Raw genomic sequence first — 8,416 nt, forward strand, 5'->3', positions numbered from 1 at the left:
GGTGAAATGACTGTAATAACCCAGAAAATACTGGAGTCACTTCAGAGGTGTTCAGATTAATTCACCCAGCTACCCATCTGTGCAGTGAGGAGGGTGAGAAGTGGGTTTTAGAGCTGTTGTAGGGTTACCTATAAATCCCATTGCAAATCTGGAAAACAACTAGGATTTCCAAAAGCATGGACGAATCTCTCATATTTAGGTTTTTACCATTTTCTCGTATTTTATTTACTACTGCATTAAAGCTTATAAACAGTTGCTGCTTAACAGAGGGTTTTTTTCCCCCACTGATTCACATATAAAGTAAATAGTTCAACCACTGTAACAAAGCCTACTTTTTTGGGACCTTGTAATCTGTCATTGATTAACTGCTTTTGGTACCTAAGATATTTACCAGCCTGCAATGCTGCTTTTTTGATTTCTAATAAAAGCTGAGTTTCTTTTCCAGCCTTTTTCCCCAGTGGAGGTACTTACATGGCCCCTCTCTGCTAGCTTGCCACCTAGTTTCATGAAACCTTTAAAAAAAGGCAGTACTTTCTGAGAGCTCTCTCACTATCTCAAGTTAGGATAAACTTGGCTAATAGGTGTAGAAGTTATTCAAAGGCAGGGACAAGTAGGCAGGTACAAACAACAATTTTTCATAAATCTTGCTGATCTGTAAATTAAGCTGAAAAGAAGTTACAAAATTGTTATAAATTTTCCTGTTAAAAATGCTTTAAGAGTGTGCAACCAATTATTTCATTCCGTGAAAGCTGACTTTGGATATTTATTTCTTCTTTATTATGAAGCAAATTAAAACACAGTTATATTAAATATATTAAATAAGAATATGCAGTGTCTGAGAGTGTAGTTCGGACTGCTCTCTAACCAACCAGCATCTCTCTTATAAGCACAATACTTACTATATTAATACAAATTATGCCTAATTCAGCAAAAGGAAAGAGCCTAAAGAATTAACGGGAACAATAAAACCTCACATTTTCTCTGTCTAGAAATATTTCAAATGCTTATTAAACAAGAGCTGTTTGTCCTGGCTTCTTTTGACTCCACTTTCCTTCGCCTCTTCTATTGCATGAGTGCACTGTATATGCACTGCCCACAAACCAGGGAGAAGACAAAAGAGACCCCAGAGCTGCTCTGTGGCCTTTTGCAGCCCTCTTGCTGCAGCACCAACCGCAGGCAGCTCCAGCACACCACGGAGGCCTCAGCTGTAGATGCAGCAGCTGTGCTCCCCTTCCCCTGCCTCCTGTCCTTGGCCATGTCACCACACAGCTGGGCTGTCACCAGCACGTTACCCACAGCTCTGAATGGGGGTGCTGGAGCACAGAGAATAATCTGTTGCTGGGGTGCTAAAAAGCAGTGTCATTACGCCTGTTTGCTTCAGCAGTGGATCTAGTCTCCCTCTCCTCGCAGAAAGTGCTGATGATTGCCACAGTCTGACAGGCATATCATCTCCACGGAAGGCTTTTGTCCTCCTGTGAACAGCCAAAGACGAGAACTCTGAAATAAAACACACATTGCTGATCCGCTCATCCCACACACTTGAACACTGAAGGGATACGACAGGCTAGCACCTTAATAACCAGAAATACATCAGACATTTCAGGTGGAAAGAGCAGCACACATCAGCTAGATCAGGCAAAAAATTCACAACTTCAAATACCTGTTTAGGTGTTGAAGAAAGATCTTTATGGGACAGGGAAAATAACGTTGTTACCAGAGAATCTAGGAGCCCTGATCAGGGTGCCTTGGGAGCACTGTGCCAGGCACCGGGCACACACACTCACCTGGGAGCTGCTGCTGGGAAAGCAGGTGATTTCTGCCCACCTGGCTGCCCACTCCTCCCCTCACCGCCGCGGGCAGCAGCACTTGTGGGAAGAGGACCACAGCAGTTAAGAGCTAGCCTCCTCCCTGACTCATGTTTCTCTGCATACTACCTGGGCTCTTCCACTACCTAGCTATTGCAGCACCTTGTTATTTTGGGTAATTTCTAATTACTGGGGCGATGCTTCCCAATCTGGAGCAGACTAACCTGGGTTTGATCCATGCTGGCATTAGGGAAAACATCTGTAACAGGAAACGGGCAAAGGCAGAGAGATCTGCCTCCTCCAGCTCCAGCCAGCAGTACTGGCGCTCCTGTGACTGGTTTGCAGGATGTCCACCACAGACCCCCTGCCCTACACAGTGTGAGGAGATGCAGCAATATTGCTTGCACAGAAAACTTCAGGCTAAAGCAACAAATGAAGAAATCAAGGTCCCCATCCCTCTGTCATTCTCATACCATTTCTGTGACAACACATGTACCTATGTGTGAATCCAGACTTCATTCTTGACGGGGCAACTCATTTAATGAGCTGAGGAAGAAGTTAACTCATTTTGTGGCTGGCTTCTGTCCATTTTGGGATACCGCTCTCAGTTAGCTCTGAATGGATCAGGCTTTTTGAAACACTGTCAAGCTTCAAATGACTGACTATGTAGCTATGACCATGCAGTCAGCAGCGCTCCCCACGTCATACTCTTTCATACACCTTCCACTCAAGCTCTGCAAACTCATCAGTCTCCTGCTGCTTTTTTTCATAGTAAAAATCCAACATAGAAAGGGCTTCGAAGTACCTTAAGGTGTCTGATTTTCAAGAAGAGTTGGACTCCCTGTAAGGTGTTTCAAACCAGGTGCCTAGACACGGAGGCATTTAAAAAAACACTAGACCTTTTCAGAAGTGCAGGTTGTAGTAGCCGGTCTGCAGGGCAAGAAATTGCCATCTCTGTATTAAAGCTCAAGAATAATTTCTGAATTGCTTTTCCCAAATGAGGGTGTCCTATTTCACAGGCTTACCACCCCCCTCAACACACAGCAACAAAGAACAGAGCATCCACCCTACCGTAACACACTCGCATGGCCCCAGCTGAGCTCGGCTCCCAGCTTTCTGTCCTCGAACACAGTGTTCCTCTGTCTCCCAGCCACCACACCACCCTAGCTTGCACTGGCACTTGGCTACTGGTTGGAAAATGGCTACTGCACATTTGTAAGAGAAATATGTAACAGTTTAATATGCTTGAGTACTGCCTAGGCATATCAGCTGGCTTAGAAATGTTAATAACCCCTCCGTGAAAAATTCAAACTGCCAGAAGAGATTGTTTTGTTGCAGAGCTATGGTAACAGCCAAAGCCATGAAAGGATAAAGCCCAAAGAATAGTCCTCAACAAATCACCCCTCTCTAAATAGCCTGCCAGCTAGAAGACCCATAAAATACCGTATTTTAAAACCTGCTGGTAATTAGTGTAGCTGCAAACCAAATGATGACCTTGGCGTTGTCAATACTCATGACACATTAATGGAGCACTTTGTCAGAAGCTGGGTTCTTTCAGTTTTACTGCTTTATTTACTGTAACTGCAAAAATATATTAATGGTTGTATTTCACTACCATAAGAGCCTTGCTTGTAATACCATACTCCTACCACAAACATCATTTAGTGACTTCAGGGAACATGGTTAGAGGTTTCACCTTCCAGCTGTGATGGCAGTAGAGGCAGAGGCAGGCAGTAAGCTTCTGGAGTTAGCCACCACCACCTAGCACACAGGAGGTAGGAAAACAAGAGAAACAAACACTGCCAAACATTATCTCTAGGACTGCTAGCAAGCTGCATTTAAAAGCCAGTATTTTATTCTTTTCTAAGATGTACAACTTGCCACTTTAAAACAAAATTTGGCTGCGACATTACCACCAACAATATAAATCCAACACACAGGTTTGTTTCCAAAATGTATGTTCGATTGAGTAAATCAACCATAAGCATTTCTAACTGAATTGCTACCAACTGCACTGCTGGTGATTTCAAAGGCTTAATTTTTCATCCATCTTCCAAATGTTCTTTTCTTTGCCTGTTTTTAAATACTGACTGGCAGATAAGTGGGATTTTACGTACAGCAAGGTGCTACTTGTCACAGTCAACAAACTGGCTGTAGTGCTCTTTATCATCGAGGTCCCACCAACTATACGCTCAGCCAAGAGGTTTCTTCCCTCAGAACAGGATTTGTGATTTGGTTTGTGGCCCCCATACCACCCATGAGGACTCCTTTGCAAGATCCTGTGCCACGTATATTATCTGCCGTGTGATCAAGCTAGCGTCTCTGTGCAACACACAATTTATTTTTTCACTGAGATACAAAATAAAAGCATACAAACAGTGAAAGGCAGAAGTGGGAGCAGCAACCTGTCCTGCTCACAGCTCAGTATCCCCGTCTGTGCATGTAGATCTCAACCTGCTGTGTTTTTGCGCTCACCCTCACTAACTTTATCTAATTACTCACTTCTCTTTTCTCTAGGTCTTTTTGGGTTTAGCCCTCCTTTGATCCCAGCTTTAGCATTTGAAAGACTATCCCATTAGAGCCACTGAAATAGTTTCTCCCTCACTGATGGTCTCTCTCTGTTATTTGAAGCTGTGTATCTACGGCTACTTCCGCCTGTATCTCTTTTTCGATTTCCTGACTGAGCCCTTAACAAAGCCTTCAGAGCACTTAATTGTATGTACTCAGGCAGAGAACAATATAAAATTAAGCAGGGAAACCAAGTCATACAAAAATTTCCTATAACCTTCCCTGAAGTCATCACACTAGCATCTTCCTCAGCAGGAGCTGAGAAAATTTTGCTTATAGGTTGTACTGGGATATCTGTGGAACAACGCATTTTGCCATCCCCCATGCTTTATGCTGAATGATTATTTTGCCTTTGAGACAGGGAGCTTCTGTTAATGACAGTAGCAGTTCAATAAACTGGAGGTATTCTTGCCTCATCTGGACAGATGTCTACGACACACAGGCATATCTGGAATGGAAAAACTTCTGAATATGTGCCTTGGAAATTTGTATTTAAACATTTCTGTAGTCAGGTCCCTGAGGTGTCATGTCCCTCCCAGGTGTTGTCTCTGTTCTCTAGAGCCCTGGAGATCTTCATAATTTGGTGAAACAATTCTTCTGGAGTAATTCTTCATAGCATTTAATGCAGCTCATTTCCCCCACATTTATTACCCGAGAGTTTTTTGTTTAAAGCAGAAAGTTTACGGGCAGCCACTATTCTATCATGAGCAGCTGAAGAAATGAAGACATTTTCTTTTTTCTCAAAATCCCTTTTCATTCTTCTTTGAGGCAATAAGCAGTTCACAATCAATCATCCATAGTACCCAGAATAGCAATACTGAGAACGTGATCAGTCCCATCCTGGAGGCACTCAGCACTCCTTCCTGCCCTCAAGGGTATCATTATTGGCACTCCGAGGGCTGGCTGGCAGGCAGGACAGCCAAGCTTTTTAATACCAGTACTGAAAGGGGCTCTTGCAACCCTACCTGCTCCACCTCATCCCCTTGGCAGCAAATATGGCAACAACAGTGCCTCACAGGGAAGACAGGCAGGAGATGTTGAGGTGGAATACACCTACAGAAATCTGTGGATAAAAATCCTTCTATTTCCTTTGCTAAGTACTGATGTTATTAACAGCAATTCACAATCCTGAATTTTGCAGCAGACACTAGCTCACCAAGTCACTGAGAAGAGAGTAGCAATTAACTTAATGTAAGACCTGGGAAGCAGTCAGATAAGTAGCAAAGATTGTTCTCTTCAACCTAGGGCAGTCTTCTGCTAGCAATCTGGAGAGAAAGAGCTCCATATCCCATTACCAATTCTCTATGACATGCAAAACCAAGAAATACTGATAAGAATCCATGAATAATTAAGTTTAAGCTGATGTTAGCAGAAAGCTCAACTGGATTGGAGATGTTAGACTCTTCATTAGTTCACTGGCAGGAAATAGCCTGGGTCAAATTCATTCTGTAAGTAATTCCTTGGAAACAAATAGAGCTATCTCAGCAAACGGTTTCATTCTGAGTCTCAGGGTTAAAGAATCTGCTACATTCTTCCATGACAGAAAATTAAAAAATAGTATAGTTTGCTTTTTGTGAGTTGCTCATGCTAATAGTTGTCTTCAATCACTTGATGCAAACATTTGCTACCCACACTGGGGAGATGCAGGCTCCTAAGTTCTGGCAGGCTGGGCCTGCTTCATCTAAAAACTCCCTCCCTGTGTTTCCATACCACCCCTTATGTGGATTTTCCTCCTCCTTTCTCCAGTCCTCCTCATTGGATACCAAGGATCCCTACTGCCGTACTCTTGCCATGCCAGGGACTGCACGTTCCTTAGCTCTTCTTCTCTCAAGGGCCCTCTTCTTACTCCCCATGCCAAGGGCTGTGTGCTCCTGCTAAACAGATGGCAGCTGTTCCATGTGCCCCTCATTTACAGTTTTCTGATTTCCCTTCCCTTTTATGCCCACTGATGCCCAAAACAATTCTGGACAGACTGAATTAATCAGAGTTAATCAGAGAGGATGATTAGATTCTCCAAGAACCAACCTTTTGAACCAAGCTGATCAACAGCCACAGTGAAATAGCCTGAAATGAAGTGATAGCAGAAAAGGATTGTTCAGGGAACTACAAGTTGAGAACTATTTAGGAAGAAAAAAAAAAGCTCTATTGCAATGCATAAAGGCTACCATGGTTCAACTGCTATTCAACATACTGTGCATTTACAAGTGCATGCAATGAGATTGTGATTTAGGCCAGTGCAGGCTATGGCTACGGCCACGGATAGCTACAGATAGCTATGGCTATGGATGGCCAATGGATTTGGGCCACTTCCCTTGATGAAGGGAAATAAAAGGCCCTAAAGGTGGAAATGTTTGTCCATATGGACATCCTAAAGTACACATCCTAAAACCTGGAGTTCTCTCATTACAGGAGCTGCTTTACCTGAGTCACCATGAACAGATTTGGGTATCTCATCCAGGTCTAGAGCGATCTCCTCTAACTCCACCAGCAAAGGGACAACAGGTGCCATTTGTTAGAAACAGGGACATCTATAGGAAAGCTTTCCCAGTTCTTGAGGAGCAGCAACAGACTGTCCTAGAGACAGCAGGTATGGGAACTACCTGAAACACTACTGGAGCTAAGAGCTTCTCCCTGGCCAGATTCTCTTCTCTAAATCTTTGAGGATGGCTTGTCTTACTGAGCTTGAGTTGAGCATGAAGTAGGCTTCAAATGCAATTTTAAGTGCTCTCTGTTGTCTATTTCCTTCTCCACGTGGCATATTTGGGTATATCTTTTCTGATGTACCTTTACCTTTAATGCCTACACTTCAGAGTTCAGAAACTCAGCTCAGAAATCGGGTGCATGAATAATTTTCAAATAAAAAAAATTCTAAACCCCTAGTTTTGCTAGGTTTGCTTAGACAATACCAACACCGTCCATCAGCCTTGAATCAGCACCAGAAGTGACTCTGATTGACTCTCATGTCTATCAGCATTTCTAACAAGCCTTGGTGTTACAAAGAAGGACTTCAAAGTTTTAAAGGCTCCCTCTTTCGAAAACAGAGTGCACAAAGTGGAGGCTCTCAAAAGCGACATCACTGCAGAGCAAGGATGTACTACCTGAAAACTTGGTGGCTTCATATACCCATTGTGAAAAAAGGCTTCCTCCTATATTAATACAAATATTTCATGCAGAATAAACAACATCAAATCTATTTCTAATTAATATATTTTCTCTCATGATTGGTCTTAATCTGCTTGCCAGAGCTACTAGGATTCACCCACAGCTTGTTCCTTCCTCCTGCCGGTCTTTCGGTGAAGTCACACAAGGGCTTTCTACTCGTTGCAGGTTGGACTGAACCCGGGGTGTTTTCCAAGATATAACTTTCCAGTCTCTACCATTGGGGACACCTGCGTGGCTTACTGGCTGGCACTCAGAGCAGAAGCTCTCTGTTCTGCCTTCTTTAAGGTTAACCGGCTGATTTTTCAGCTTTAGAAGCTTAGACAGCACAAAAGTTTGAGCTCCTTCCCTCCCCCATCTCCAAGGTTCAGCTAAAGCACACTGTGAAAAGGGAGATGAGAACAGGTAGCATGTTAAGGCTTTTGTTCCCTTTCTGCTGTCATGTGGGGACAGAAGAGATCAGCTCTCTGATGCACCTGCTCCAGTTGTGAGGGAACGCTCATCTTCAGTTCATACAGAGCTGGAGAATTTTCTAAATAGCTGCACAGATTGGACCTGTCTGAACTTGTTCTGTCTCACTCAATCATCTGAGAGCTGCCTGTTCACAACCTTAGAGCAACCGTGATATTAGCCCCTACATCAGAAGGGTAAACTGCCCACAGATATGCCAGTCTGTACACAAACTACTGCATTATCCTAGAGTACAGCTCTAAACTGCAGCTCATAGGAGAGCTACTTAAGTGGATTAAGCCACTGCTTCATGGCATACACTTTTGCTTTTAAGAGGCTCCTATCATGCCCCCAACAGAGGTGTTTCAACAAGCAGGAAGGAGAAGGCAGAGGGTTTGAGAGAAGGATGTAAGGACTCAGAGGAGAGTTAATGG

This window comes from Pygoscelis adeliae, unplaced genomic scaffold (assembly GCF_000699105.1).
Source record: "Pygoscelis adeliae isolate BGI_AS28 unplaced genomic scaffold, ASM69910v1 Scaffold30, whole genome shotgun sequence".
Classification (NCBI taxonomy): domain Eukaryota; kingdom Metazoa; phylum Chordata; class Aves; order Sphenisciformes; family Spheniscidae; genus Pygoscelis; species Pygoscelis adeliae.